Raw genomic sequence first — 15,355 nt, 5'->3', positions numbered from 1 at the left:
ATTCTTGGACCTTTTTCTGCCATCTTCACATCTGGTATGTTGTTTCCTCACCGCCCTTTTGGTTATTGTTTTGCCCCTCACATCCTGGCTTATCTGGAACGTCCCCCTCTTTCTGCAATAATTCCTTTCAGCCTAATTTTTGAGGTCTCTTAAAATGGTATTTCAAACCTCAAGCACCTTAGAGAAGCCCTAATTTAGTCTCCCTGGCAGATTGGATTAGAATATTCTTGATTCCATTATTGTCAGATCACCAGTAATATCACAGAGAATGAGCCTCACGATTGAGCCTATTTGGTATTCCTGCTCTCTTGTGTTTCTGGTTTTGCTTCTCAAATCAGTCATTTTCCCATCAAACTGTGACAAAAATCAAGATCATTGCAGGCAAGCTGGTAAGTGTAACGTTGATGGGATCAAGGCTTTCCTGAAATGAAACGATGTAGTTTTTATTACATCAATTAAAGAAGCATTCATGGGGCTGTATGCCCAGCTTTGTTTTGGGGGTGAATTCAGAGGCAAGCCCCTTTCTGGGACAATGAGTATATAGCTTGTCCCTCCCACTGGTCTGCAAACTCTTTGAGGGGAGGGACCAGCTCCTCTGTACATCCTCAGTGCTGGGCACAGTGCTTGGCCTGGACTTGGTGCCCGATGAGGATGAAAGAATGGGGAGCCGCTCCTGCCTGCTGGGGTCACTTTCCCTCTGAGGCTCAACAGCCTGGATTGGAGAAAGGCAGATATGTTTATGTCGGAGATTCCTCCTCAAGGGCCTACAGGTGTGGTTTTATCTATGCTATCCTCAGATAGCTTCCAAGTTCCTACTGTCAGGAGCAGACAGTGGGCATTTCTGCATCTAACTGTATCCCGTGTCTCCCATACCAGCCTCTTCTGGTCTTAAAAAGCACCCCTTTCTCCCTATTGTGTTTCTTTCCTTGAAAGATCCTGCTTCCAAGGTCCCACCACTAGCCACCTCAGGGAAGGGAGGGATTTGGCTGAGCCACCAGTGATACTCCTTAGTATTGGGAGGGGCTTGGCCTGGCAAATTCAGACCCTGGTCTTGCCATCACAGGCGAGGTGGCTACCAGTACTATCATCGCAGGGTGGGACACCCTCCCAGGCAAGCTGGAGAAAGTCCCAGAATGCCACACCAGTGGCCTTACCTCCAAAAGAGCTAACAGGCTAGGCCAGTCTCCATGCATCCCTCTGCCCTCCAGGTTCCTGTGATCCCCTTTGGAAGAACATTCCCTGCACGTACATGCCAACGTTCCTGTTATCTAGAAAATCATAACCATGATAACAAAGCCTCCCGTGAATATTCACATGTTGCTGTGGGAATGGATAAGGAGGAAAAAGCACACTATCATTATTATACTCCTTATCTTTCTATCAGAATTCTCACCCATGGAACACTTTTTAAATTTGCTTATGTTGTTTGGGGAAAGGAGAGAGATTAAGAGAAATAGGCTTCTTTTAAAAGCACTTTTTCAGGGATCCCTGGGTGGCGCAGTGGTTTAGTGCCTGCCTTTGGCCCAGGGCGTGATCCTGGAGACCCGGGATCGAATCCCACATCGGGCTCCCGGTGCATGGAGCCTGCTTCTCCCTCTGCCTGTGTCTCTTCCCCTCTCTCTCTCTGTCTGTGACTATCATAAATAATAAATTAAAAAAAAAAATAAAAGCACTTTTTCAGTTAAAAGTATGAAGTCTCTAGTTTGGGCCTGGAGGATCCTCTTGGTTTTTGAATAGTGGTGGATCATTTTCCAAAGTATAATTTATCTGGGGATTAGACATTCAGGTACTCGGACTGAAATCCGGGCAAACGATAAAGGCACACATATAGTAATAATTATATTTGTAGTTTGGTCATTTTAGTCTTTTAAAATGAAGCTAGTGGCCTACATAGCATTAGAATGATCTTTGATGTGCTACCTACCTTTTTTTCTTTCTTTCAAGTTTTTAATTCCACTTAATTAACTGCTACTATCTTTTGTTCCTTGGATAAATCCTTTTTTTCTCTAGATCAGGGGACTTTAAGCATCACTTTTTTTTTTTTTTAAGATTTTAGTTATTTATTCATGAGCGGGGGGCAGGCTCCACGCAGGGAGCTTGATGTGGGACTTGATCCTGGGACTCCAGGATCACGCCACGCCCTAGGCTGAAGGCAGGTGCTAAACCGGTGAGCCACCCAGGGATCCTCTTAAGCATCATTCTTGAGAGTCCCTGGGTCCTTAGAGTCCCTTTCGAGTGGAGGGGGCACAGGGGCTGGAGATGGGGAAAGAGGGAAGCCAAATTTGTGGGGCTTCAGGTCTCCCACTTTACCCCATCCACAGCAGCTCTGCTTTATTTTTGTGTTTTGTTGTTCTCTAAACCAATTAACTAGGCAGATTGGCCTAAGCAGGGAGTAGTTCAACAGCAGCAGGTGCTGTGATGCGCCTAGCAAGCTTGAGGTTCTAGAGCCTTGGGGTGTGTGTGTATAACCCTAAGATAAAGATTTAGGAGAATTATAAAGAAAAACATTATGACCACATCTGAAGGTAAGACCAGGGTTTAGATTAAAGCTTGTTTCAGGATTGAGTCAGAAAAACAATGAGCTATACCTAGAATTTCCTCTCAGAAAAAGCATGCTTTTTCTGTATCACTGTTAATAGCTACTGCTGGTTACCATTAAATATGGTTGGTTGGTCAGACAAGGCACAATTGTGGCTCAACAAGTGTTTTCCATTTTTTAATTTTATTCTCAAATAAGTGGATGAATGGGTAGGTAGATGGCTGGTCCTATTTAAGAGTCTGGCTATGGGCTGCCTATAATGGGTTTATAATCTAGTTGTGGTCACTCAGACATTAGAAGACTGTAGCCTTGGGGCACTGGGATGGCTCAGTTGGTTAAGCATCTGCTTTGGGCTCAGGTCTTGATCCTAGGACGCTGGGTCCTGGGTCCTCTCCCTCTGCCTGATGTTCCCCCTGTTTGTGCACACATGCTCTCTCTCCCAGGGAGGGAGGGAGGGAGGAAGGAAGGAAGGAAGGAAGGAAGGAAGGAAGGAAGGAAGCCTCAGAAAGAGCTCTACAATAGGCAATCAGTGATGCTAAGTAAGGGGTACTGATTCAGCCCAACAGCCTACTGTTGATCAGAGCAACAGACCAGACCCTTTTATCATTTGATAAGCCTGATAGAGCATTGGAACATATGTATAACATTCTTCCTTTAGGCAGAAAGGGTCAATCGGAAGGGATTAGGAAGTGTGTACTTCCAGGGAAAGGATATGTAGAATGGAGGGATATTAAAGCAGCTCAATTCTCAAATCAACAAATCTCAAAGAGCATCTGTCCTGTACCTACCTGCCTCTGACCTAAAGAGTCAGGGATAGAAAGGTAAGACACGCTTCCTGATATTGAAGGATGTAATCTCCTGCTCCCTCCCCTCTAAAAAGCAAACAAACCAAAAACCCCAACAAAACAACAAAAACACCCCACCTTATTTGGTGGTGATAGCAAAGAGCAGGCAGCCTGATAGAGCCCACAGACTGTTGAATGCATAAATAGTGTGCTCATCAGCCTGTCCATCTGCACAGTGATTTCCTTTAGTTCTGCTTCCCTAGCTGAGCGCTCCTGCATCCTTCTGCGTAAAAGGTGGGGGGAGACCGCCTGGGGCAAGAAGGATTTCTGCTGCCAGCAGGTTCCCCAGGCCTGTGGTTGGAGCTGCAGGTTCCGCGCCCGGCCCAGCGCTCTCCTCTCCTCGGATGGGAACGGCGGCCTCGCTGCTTGGGCGCCCGCTCTGACAGCCGCCCCGCCCCTGCCCCCCATTTCCCTCCGCGTCCCCGGGGAGGAGCCGCACAGCTCGCCCGCCTTCCCCTTCTTCCCGGAGTCCTGCCTCGGGCCTGCCGTCCCCGCGGCCCCCCAACTTCCCCGGGCCCGGGGGTGCTGGCACGCGGCTGGGCGCCCGGGGCCCAAGCTGCGGCTCCCCGCCAGGGGTCTCACGCGTCCCTGTCGGCGTCTCACGGGGGGGAGCCCCGTGCGCGCCCCGAAGGCCCCGCGGGGGGAGAGGGCAGGCGGGGAGGGGCGCGGGGAGGGGGCGCGCGCGGCTTCCTCAGTTTCCCCGGGCCGCGGCGGCCGGGCCCGCGGGGTGGGGGTGGGGGCGGGGAGCGGCGGGAAATGGTGCCTCGCTCGCCCCAGCGACATCAAACCCTCGTTTGGCGTGTGAGGACAATGGCTGTCTTATTTTCTCCATTCGCCGCGCACAATGCCGGATTCTCTCATTCACCCGCGGCGGTGCGAGCGAGGTAATTAGCCCGCGCCATTCAGCGCGGACACTGGCGCTATGCGGGGGGGCCGGGGCGCCCGCCCCGCGGGGATTAGCGGCGGCCCGGGGTGTGCAGCTGCGGCCACTTCAAAGGGGCCCGGCCGCCCGGCCGGCGGTGGGAACCGGCGCGGCCTCCCTCGGGAGCCGCCCGGCCCGGGCCCCGCGCCCCGGACCCCGGACCCCGGACGACGGACCCCGGACCCCGCGCGCCCCGCGCCCCGCGGCCGCCGTCGCTCCCCATCACGCCGCCACTTTCATCACGACCTCGAGGGCTTCTTTCTTTCTAGTCCCGGGAGTCAGAGGGCACGGGGGGGGGGGCGGGGAGGAGCGAGGGGGATGGGAGCTTGACACAAAGCGCTGACCTCCGCGGAGGGAGCAGATGGTCCCACTTACCCCGCCGCCGCGAGAGCGCCGCTCGGGGCCCCAGGCTCGCGGCGCTGACCCCGGCCCCGGCCCCCAGGACCGAGCCTCGAGGCTGCGCGGTCCCACCGCCTGGACCGGCGGGGCGGGCGGGGGGGGGGCGGGGTGCGGGCTGGGCTGAGACTCTGCCCCCGTGGGACGCCGCAGCCTTACGCGGATCACACTCTCAAGAACCTGCCAGACCTGGTTCCCGATCCTGGCTGTGCATTTGAGACGCCCTGCTGAGCTCTAATGGAGATCCAGATTCCTGAGCACGCCGCCGGGACGAAGGCTGTGAATCTCTGCCAGGGGAGTCCAGAGATCTGCGTTGTTGCCCAGCATCCTAAATTATTCTGCTCCGCAGCCAAGTGTGAGAACGGTGGCCCAGTCTAACTGCTTCATTTTCATCGCAGAAGTTAGGTAGAAGAGTAACTTGCCCAAGAACAGACACTGAATTACGGTGGGGTAGGGGCTTGCGTGGAAGATGGAAGAATGGATGAAGGGCGAGGATTTCCCCCCACCCCAACCCATTTGATCCTTAAAGTCAGCATTCAGGCAACAGTGCCTGAGGAATTATTATTTACCTAGTATTTGTTCCAGGTGCTCCAGGTAGAAAGGCACAGTAGGCTGTTCTCTGCCAGTAAGGGACTCCTAGGCTAGTAGGTAGATTGACGTGTGAACAATAGACTGTAATACAGATAAGGACAGGGAGAGAGGCGCAATACATCCTGCCTCCTTTGGGAGACCCGGAGGATGGATGTGCAACTAGAGAAAGGAGCAGAATGTTCCAGGAAAGGCAAACTTGTCTCACATGGTCAGAGTGCAAACCACATGAAAGCAGAATTAGCTGGGTTTTGAGGCTAGAAAGATAGAACAGGATTTGATAATGAAGACCTCAGATGGCATCCCAGGGCATTTGTGCCTTGATTCAAGGCAATGGAGAACCACCAAAGGTGTTTAATGATCATCTTGGGTGGTTGGGAAGATAATTATGGCTCTGGGATGGGGGAAGAAAAGGGAGGGAGGACTGCAGGTGCAAAGGCTGGAGAGGGGAGGCTCTTACAGGAACAGCTGAAAGTGCTAAGAGCCTAAGCAAAGGCGGTGGAATGCAAAAGAGACAATACACCAGGATTTAGTGACCAGTTAGTTGTGGGAGATAGGGAGAAGGATAGGGCAGTGAGCCCTTGGTTTGTTTATAGCTTGGGCAGCTTTTCAAACCCCTAAGGAAGATGATTCCTAGGGCTTTGGGAGACCTCTGACAACTAGAGGGCAGTAGTGGGGTTCCACAAAGAAGTATACTTCCAAGAATTGGCCCCATACCAACCAAGAAACTCTGTGATCCTCCTATGGAATATACTCCACCCTCTTCCCAGACAGTTAAGGCTTCTTCAGGAATATTGTTGGGGTGGGGGGTCTACAGGCCTTAATCTGTTGTGGTTTGGTGTTGAGCCATCAGAGATTCTGTAGAGCCATGAAACCTAAAAAAAAAAAAAAGCAGATCAAGGTTTGAGAATAGGAGAGGGTCCTTTCATGGATGCAGAGGAGACCACTTTACCCAGTTATCCTAGAATCTTAATGTTGATAAGGGCCTTAGGGATTATTTTGTCTATCCTGCACCACTCCCATTTTACAAATGTGAAGAACTAAGATCGCAATTGAAAGGCCACATAGAGAGTCTCTGACAGAGGCAGGCGTGAGCCCAGGTCACCTGTCCCATTACCTGACCCTGCCATATGAGTCTCCACAAATCCTAATATGTGACTCTGGAAATTTGGGAGAAGTATCTGTTTTTGTTGAGTTGTCCTCATGGTCATGTGAAAGCAATTTACTTAATAGCTCCAGCCTGGGCCACCTAACCAGACGCCCTTCCGGGAGGTGAGAGAGATCCGGTGTCTTGACCAGAACGACGGGAAGTTAAGGATGTTGTGGGCCTGGGCAGGTTTACACAAGGAAGATTGGTGACCCGGACATGGGCAGAGACGTGCAGTCTGTGGCGAGGGGCTCTGCTGGGCCTGGACATTCTCAAGTCTAAGAGAGGGATTCGCCAGTTGGCCCCCAGCCCCTGACCCTGTGCCCCTGGCTGGTGCACTTAGAAGCAAATGGCCTCAAAGGCTGAAGCTGGGTGAGCCTTTACAACCTGTCCAGCTCAACTCCCTCATTTTACGGAGGAGGAAACAGAGCCCCAGAGAGGGGCTCTGGTTTTATCAAGATCATCCATCCAGTTATGAAAAGGACTGAGTCCGGCTCACAACTCTTCCTCCCTTTTACATTTCCTCCTCCCTGCCATCCATCCCACAGAAGCCACTGGTATTTCATGGTGCTTTGCCCTCCTGCCCCAAGCCAGGAAAATAAGTTCCTACTGTATTGTATAAGGTACAATGGACAATGCAGGCCCCACCCTCTCCGGGCCCTGCAGGTCGGGGTCCTGGATTGCTGATTTGGAAATGCTGCAAGGAAGAGCTCTCCTGGGACGAGCATCTGGGTTGTTGATACAACCGTGTTCATAGAACTTAGGAAATGTGTGGGCCCAGGGATCATTAGTGAGTGGATAACATCACCTTATCATGGTGCTTATCTGCATGAGTTATACTTAGTAAAACCTGCCCCCAAGCCCTTGGAGGAGTTCCCTCCAGAGATACCTGCCCTGCTCTGCCATGGGTATCTCTGAACTTGAGTAGGCATGATGCTCATCAGAGTCTAGGATGTTGCATTTTTCTGTGTCTGCAGGAACCCCTGTCCTGTCTGAGAAGCATTTGAATAGGTGTGCCCACACCCCATCCCAGCCTAGTCATGATGCAGGGAGAGAGCACCTGGTGTGGGGTTAGACCACTTGAAGTTCAAATGCCTGCTGTAACATCAGTAACTGGCTATGTCACATAACCTCCCTGAGCCCAGAGGGGTTGCAGTCCTCATTTCTCAGGCTTATGTGATGTCACATGTAGCCTTTGACCATCAGTGGCTTCTGCAGGGCTGTTTTTCAGGGCTGTGTTATTGTGATAGTATCTGGGATCCTGGCCCTGTACTCTCACCCTTCTAATACTTAGGAACTGGGGTGGGGACAGCTAAGGACAGGGTCTGTGGGATGGAAGGCGTTTGCTCCTGGGGTCCCAGAACGTCTTCTCTAACATGTTAGCAGTCAGTAAGTATCTGTCAAATGAATACTTAGAGTTGATTCAGTGGGTCTGCTGTGTACACACAACAGATGACTGTATTTCCCAAACCCCAAACCAGGACACATCCTCTGACTCGTTGCCTGACCTATGAGATGAAAACTGGGCAAAATATTTGAAATGGGGACTGCTTTTGAAAACCTAGCAGTGGGGCAGGTAGGGTGGTCACAGGAGGTAGGTGACACGTCTCAGCCTTTCCCCGTCCCTGAATGTGCCACCAGTGTGAGCAGTAGGCACCCCCACCCAGAGGTCCATCCGCCAGGTTGTGTAAAGCAGGTGTGTGCCTGTCCCTCCGCATACTCTCCACCAGCGAAGGCTGGAGGGTGCAGAGAGGAGGACCTCATGGCTGGAGCTGGAGGAAGAACCGGATCCCTGCATTATGGGCAGAGTCATAAAAGTAGGGCTTTGAGAGGTTTTATTCTTCTTGGGTTGTAAAAGCTCGGCCCAGAGATGCAGAGAAGCCCCAGATTGCCTCCCCTGCAGCTGTGTCTTACAGTCCATTGGACTCAAAGATCAGGCCATAAAGGTTCGATGCTCCCCAGTCCTGCAGAGGCCAACAGCTGGATGCAGGGGCTTTCCCAAGCTGAGGCTGGCCTCCCACTGCTCCCCACCGCTCCCCATCCAGGCCCCCATTTGTCAGAGGTGGCTGCCAGGAGGGAGGGGAGAGATGTGGATTTATGGCTGCTGACTTGAAAGACAAAGTTGCCTTTTGTGTTAGAACTGGGGCTGGGGCGGGGGGTGGTGAGCTGGTGTTGGAGTTGCACAGGCTGGGGTTCGGGGCTGAGGCAGGGGGTAAGGGGCTTGAGGAGGCAAGGAGGCAGACAAAGGGATCCAGAGGCTTCTCAGAGCAGGGTCACCAACCAAAGGCCTAGAGGAATCAGTCACCGCTGGCGAAGCTGAGCACGCCCTCTGAGATGCTGCAGTCCTCTGGGGCTGTTTGTAAGCAGACACTGTGCACCCATACCATCTAACACGAAGTGCCCCAAGGTCCAAAAACATACTCTTTGGATTCAGAACCTTAATTGGACTCTCAGATTTCCCTTTGGAGGCTCAGAGAAGTAAATGCAGGTCTTCTAAGCTCATACTTTCCCCCACCCAAAATGGCAAGGGCTAATCAATGTGGGAACTGAGACAGTAGGACAACAGGGATAGATTTCTGGGGAAGGTAAGCCTGGGCCAGATAACCCCGAGGACAACACCAACATCCCGCTGGGGATTGTGGCCAATCCTAAGGACTCAAGGTCCTCTGCTACCACCTCCCTCCTTCCCATGGAAGGTTAGAGATAGGACATTCATAAGTGCTTTGAGGAGTTTGAAGAGCGTTTGAGGTGGGACTTGGCTGGCCTCCTTGCCCTCCAAGGGTCACTCTGCCTGCTGGGTCTGGGTGGAGACCAGAGTAGCCCTCGGGTGCCTGAGTTCAGCAGGTGCTTTAACTACACCTCAGAGAGCCACATCCATCCCCCGGAATGAGCCTGGCCAATAAAGGCATGAGTTTATGGGCTTCATAAACATTTTACTAGAAAAATCAAGGCCTCAATTACCCAATGGCCTCTTCCAGCTGACAGCTTGCCTACTGGGGCCTCTGTGAAGCCCCAGGCAAGAGTGAGCTAGAATGAAGGTAAGCTTGGTTTACACCTGGCTGCCCCGTCCCCTGGCACTGACACCCCCTCGCCATTCAGGCCTTACAAATTCTGTCTTTATTCATTTCTCCAGAGGACTTGAGGACCTACCACTGGCTCTCTGAGCCCTAGCCTCTCCGAGGGAAGATGGCTTCTTCTCCCTCTCCCCACAAGCCCACTGTGCTCTTCTGTAACTTCACAGCTCCCTTTAACTCCAAATTCTACTAGTTTCCCTCAGCAGTTGCTAGCAAGGATTTATTACGTGCTAAGCACTTTACAAGTATATCTCATTGGGTCCCCTGGTACAGCAGCATAGCAACATGAGCTATTATCCTCCCTGGTTTATAAGTGAGAAAGTAGAGGTTCCGAGAGATTAAGTAACTTGCCCAAGGTCACACAGCTGAGAGCAGTGGTGTAGGGTTTTGAACATTTAGCTCTGTATGACTCCAGAATCCATGCCATTTACTGTCCCACTAATGTCAAAAAGCTCTTAGCAACTATTTCCCCTTTAGGAGCTAAAATCTTGCTGTGTGAGGCCTTCTGTGTCACGCAGTGTGCTAGCCCTAGGGTATGATCAAATAAGGGCCCTGTCATTGGTCTGAGTCTGCATGGCCAAGAGGGGAGGGAGCCAGCGGGAGCACTGTGAGGCTGGTGCTGAAGGTGGTGAGGAAAGGAGGCTCTCAGCTGGGGGTCTGAGGCCTTCTAGTGGATTTAGACCAGCACTGTCCCATAGAATTTTCTATGATGCAAATATTCTATTGGTTCTGTCCCATAACGTAGCCAGTAGTCACTTGTGGCTGTTGAGCACTTGGAAGGTGGCTAGTAAGTCATAGGAACTGAATTTTTCAATTTGATGTAATTTTATTTATTTATTCATGAGAGACACAGAGGCAGAGACACAGGCAGAGGGAGAAGCAGGCTCCCTATGGGGAGCCTGATGCAGGACTCGATCCCAGGACCCCAGGATCATGACCTGAGCTGAAGGCAGATGCTCAACCACTGAGCCACCCACATGCCCGTCAACTTGATATAATTTTAACTTAAATGGCCACATGGGGCTAGTGGCTACCAAACTGGGACAGCACAGGGATATTCACTACAGTGACGGCTGAAATCTGCTCAAGATCCCTCGGTGATAAAAGGACTAGACCATCCCCAAGGGGCTCTGGCCATTTCTAGATGCCACACTTTAAGGGGGCCTTGCCCACCTAGAACTTGGCTAGATGAGAGTCTCCTGGCTCAAGGCATCTGAACATCCTTTCACATCACAAATGGCTGAAGGAGTGAAGGGTGTTTCACCGCAGAAGATGTTTCTCAGGGAACAACCCAGACCTCAAGTATTTGAAGGGTTGCCTATGAAGAACAAAACTGTCTTCTAGAGCAACACTATCCGTGGAAATATAATGTGAGCCACATAGGTAATTTTAAATTTTCTAGAGGTCGGTCACATTTACTAGAAAAAAAAAAGGAAAGAAACAGGCAAAGTTAATTTTAATAATTTTGTTTTACTTAACATATCTAAACTACTATTCCAACATATAATCATTATTTTTATTTTTTAATTTTTTATCATTTATTTATTTGTATTTTTTTTAAGTAATCTCTACACCCAAGAGACTGGTGGGGCTTGAACTCACCACCTCAAGATCAAGAGTCACGTGCTCTATGGAGTGAACTGGCCAGGTACTCCAATATAATCGTTATTTTAAAATTATTAATAAGGACTTTGGATTTTTGTGAACCAAGTCTTTAAAATATTATTTGAACTTGTAATCAGTATTTGAAATTATTAATTACTACTATCAATTACAATTTTTCCAATTTTTTAATTGTGGCAAAATACACATAAAATTTCCTGGGTTTTGTTTTTTTTATTTTAATTTTAATTATTTTTTTAAAGATTTTATTTATTTTTTCATGAGAGACACAGAGAGAGAGGCAGAGACACAGGCAGAGGGAGAAGGAGGCTCCATGCAGGGAGCCTGATGTGGGACTTGATCCCAGGTCTCCAGGATCCAGCCCTGGACTGAAGGCCAGTGCTAAACCGCTGAGCCATTAGGGCTGCCCTTAATTTTTATTTTAGAGGGAGAGCACACTTGTGGGGAGGGAGAGGCGGAGGCAAGAAGGGGCAAAGGGAGTAGAAGAATATCAAGCACACTCCTCTCTGGGCTCAGTTTCATGACTCTGAGATCATGACCTGAGCCAAAATTAAGAATCAAATGTCTAAGTAACTGAGCCACCCAAGCATCCCTAAAATTTAATATCTTAACCATTTTTTTAAAGATTTTATTTATTCATGAGAGACACAGAGAGAAACAGAGACATAGGCAGAGAGAGAAGCAAGCTCCCTGAGGGGAGCCCAATGAGGGACTTGATCCTAGGACCCCAGGATCACGACCTGAGCCAAAGGCAGATGTTCAACCACTGAGCCACCCAGGCACCCCTTTACCACTTTTGAAAGTATACAGTTCAGTGGTGTATTGATATTATTGTGTGAACCATCACTACCATCCATCTTCCAAAAGTGAAACAACTCCCATTTCCCTGTTCCCCCAGCCCTTGGCAACAACCACTTCATTTTCTGTCTCTATGAGTGTGGCCACTCTAAGTACCTCATCTACATGGAACCATCCAGTGCTTGTCTTTTTGTGTCTGGCTTATTTCACTTGGCATAATGTCCTCAAAATTTATCCATGTGGTAGCGTATGTCAGAATAGCCTTCCTTTTCAAGGCAGAATAATATTCCATTTTATGTATGTACCACATTGTGTTTATCCACTGATGGACACTCCAGCTGCTTCCACCTTTTAGCTATTAGGAATAATGCTGCCATGCACACAGGGATACAAATATCTCTTCAAGATCCTGCTTTTAATTCTCAGGTCTGTACCCAGAAGTGGAATTGCTGGATCATATGCTAATTCTATTATTTATTTTTTGAAGAACTGCCATACTGTACATACTACACCATTTTACTTTCCCACCAACAGTACACAAGGGTTCCAACTTCTTCATATGCTTGCCGACACTTGTTATCTTGTTATTTTTTTGTTTTCTATTTTTGCTTTGACAGTAGCTATGCTAATGGGTGTGTGAGGTAATATCTCACTTTGGTTTTGATTTGCTTTTCCCTAATGCAAGTGTCTTTTTAGTTTACACTCAATCTTTGAACTCCAGGGTGTATTTTACACTCACACCCCGTCTCAGTTTGGACTCGCCACAGTTCAAGTGCTTAATAGCTGGCTACTGTATTGGAGTCTGTGATTCTAGAGGAGATGAGGTATTGAGTAGAAGCAGTGGGGCTTCAGGCATGTCTGTAGTGTAAGGAAAAACATTACAGTCACCTGAGCTAGGCATCCAGGGTGATCCGGATCCTTGGGATCCTTGGCAGGAATGGATACAAGGAGGGGATTGCCTTGGTGGCCTTCAGAAGCGGCTGTTGTTTGTGGTTGTTCCTTTTGAATGGCTGGGGCAGGGGAGGGGAGGAGGTGGTGTCTCACACCCCTAGTGCCACCCGCTCTGTAAAGGCTGTGTTTTGAATTCTCCATCCCAACATGCCCACTGATCTTTTTGTCATCATATATATCAGATAGGAATGTGGCCATAGTCAAAGAGTGGGAGGCTGGGCTTGGGGGTTGCTGCCTCGACCCTTCCCTGCCCCCCAGCGTCCCCCTGGAGCCTGTCTAATCAGATCCAGGCCTGACCCTGCCAGAGGTCCTGGACCAGGAGGAAAGTCCTCCCTCCCCTCCCCAAGCTGGTCTAGATCTGGCTCTCAGGAGACCCCCTCCCCTTGGGTGATTTATAGGGGGTGTCCAGGAGCTGTTTCCTGCCTCTTCCCGCTCCCTTCCACCCCCAAGGATTGTTGGGCTCGCTCTGCCCATCTTGCCTCACCCCCGGCTGTACCCGCAGTGGGGGCAGAGAGGGACTGGGAGAAGACAAAGGTGCTTTCTCCACAATGGGCCCCAAGCAGGCCTTTGTCCGCCTGTCGCTCTGTCTGGCCCTCACACTGGAAGGGCCTCCAAGCCACTGCCCATTACCCAGCCTGAAGTGAGGTACCCGAAGCAGTTCCTGCCTAAGGTGCAAGTTACAGCACCCCCTTCATGGGTGGTGGGTCCCGCCATGGACACGATACTACCAACACTGGCCACAGTGTCTCCAGCTGCACCAGTAACCTGTGCACGCCATTACCCATCAGACCGTGGCCTCCAGGATGACTTGTTCAGGGCTCAGCATGCCTCCAAGCTGCCATCCTCAGGCACGTGTGCCCATGGTTGCCCAGAAATCCTGTCCCCAGAGAGACATGATAAAGGACGTCTTCCCTCTGACTCTGTGGCCTGCTAGCACAAGCCAGGGCAAAAACCAACTTGTGAACCAAATCTGCACCACCTCAAGAGGTGGGAGGAAGCCTAAGTGGCCCCTAGAAACTTTCTCCCACTTCCTAAAGAAAAAAAAAACGTTGCCTGTGAATGAGGAGTGGCTGCAAGATTGTGGGTGCAGACAAGGGCCTGTTCATGGAAGCAGTGGGAGTCCTGGCTGGAAGGGCCCTGAGGAGCACCAGTTCCCCTTTCTTTATAGACGAGTAGACTGGTGTCTGACACTGTGTACCCAGGGTCTCATGGCAACCCCCTTGGACATCTCAGGAAGATATAGGGCTGACCAAAGGGCTGGGTAGGGGTGTGAGGAAGGTGATGCAAGAAGGAGCCTCAGGTAGAGAGGACCACCCCTCCTACTGCACCCACCTCCCCCAGAGTACACCTGTGCACCCAGCTGGATTCCAAGGGGTGGGAGCCCCTCCAAGGCTTCTTATCTACCCTCAACCTGTAACATGGTGCCAACTCCCAACCAGTGAGAAGAGATTGGTCTGACCTGCAGTCCACTCTGGGGTTACCTGCCCTTGGAGAGTGACAAAGTGACAAAGTTGCCAGAGAGCTAAGGGACCCCTACAGAGGGCCTGGGCCTCAGTGGCCCCTTCATAAGATGAAGGGGTTGGCTTTCAGATGAGTGGTTTTCAAGTACTTTTTAATTATTTTTTTTTTTAAAGGTTTTAAATTTGGGGCAGCCCGGGTGGCTCAGCGGTTGGGCACCACCTTCAGCCCAGGGCGTGATCCTGGAGTCCCGGGATCGAGCCCCACGTCGGGCTCCCTGCATGGAGCCTGCTTCTCCCTCTGCCTGGGTCTCTGCCCCTCTCTGTGTGTGTGTGTCTATCTTTTTTAAAAAATCTATCTTTTTAAATTTTATTTATTCATGAGAGACACACAGAGAGAGAGAGGCAGAGACCCAGGCAGAGGGAGAAGCAGGCTCCATGCAGGGAGCCCGACGTGGGGCTCGATCCCGGGACTCCAGGATCACGCCCTGGGCTGAAGGTGGTGCCCAACCGCTGAGCCACCCGGGCTACCCTCAAGTACTTTTTCAAAGGCAAAGCTGCCCTTCAAATGAAATGTTTGGCAGTTAAATAAAGCTGATAGACGGTCTGGTGGGGGGCTGCTCTGGTGGAAGGGAAATGTAGAGCCCTGGGCAGAGGGGGCTCAGCGGCATCCAAGGGCCTCCCAGGGGACCCTTAGGAGTCCTGTTGTCCACTGTATGAATGTGGGCTGGCTTCTTACCTGTGCCCACGTCCTGCTTGAGCCTTTCCCTCCCAGCACACCTTCAACCCCTGCTGTTGTCCCTGTTTAGTTTTAGGGGGAGGTGAAGGGGGTGAGGCGGGGTGAGGCGGAGGAGCCCAGACTTTCTCCATCCCCAGCACCCTGCTAAGAAGCAGCTCTTCCCCTAGTACTCTCCTCAGGCCAGCCTCTGGCTCTAGGCGCCCCTGGGGAGCCTAGGCTGGGGCTAGAAACACAAAAGGAGTCAGTTCCTTAATGAGTCGGCATCTGCAGTCAGCA

The 15,355-nt window shown here is 50.8% G+C and overlaps 1 protein-coding gene across 4 annotated transcripts in view; it reads left to right on the top strand.

Moving 5' to 3' along the window:
• The window catches only part of IGDCC3 (immunoglobulin superfamily DCC subclass member 3), a 41,108-nt gene that overhangs the window by 16,369 nt on the left and 9,384 nt on the right, over positions 1 to 15,355 (top strand). The gene's annotated exons all lie outside the window — the stretch shown is intronic.

This window comes from Vulpes vulpes, chromosome 15 (genome assembly GCF_048418805.1).
Source record: "Vulpes vulpes isolate BD-2025 chromosome 15, VulVul3, whole genome shotgun sequence".
Lineage (NCBI taxonomy): Eukaryota > Metazoa > Chordata > Mammalia > Carnivora > Canidae > Vulpes > Vulpes vulpes.
The sequence above is the reverse complement of the archived record's forward strand: the minus strand, read 5'-3'. Positions and strand labels throughout refer to the sequence as shown.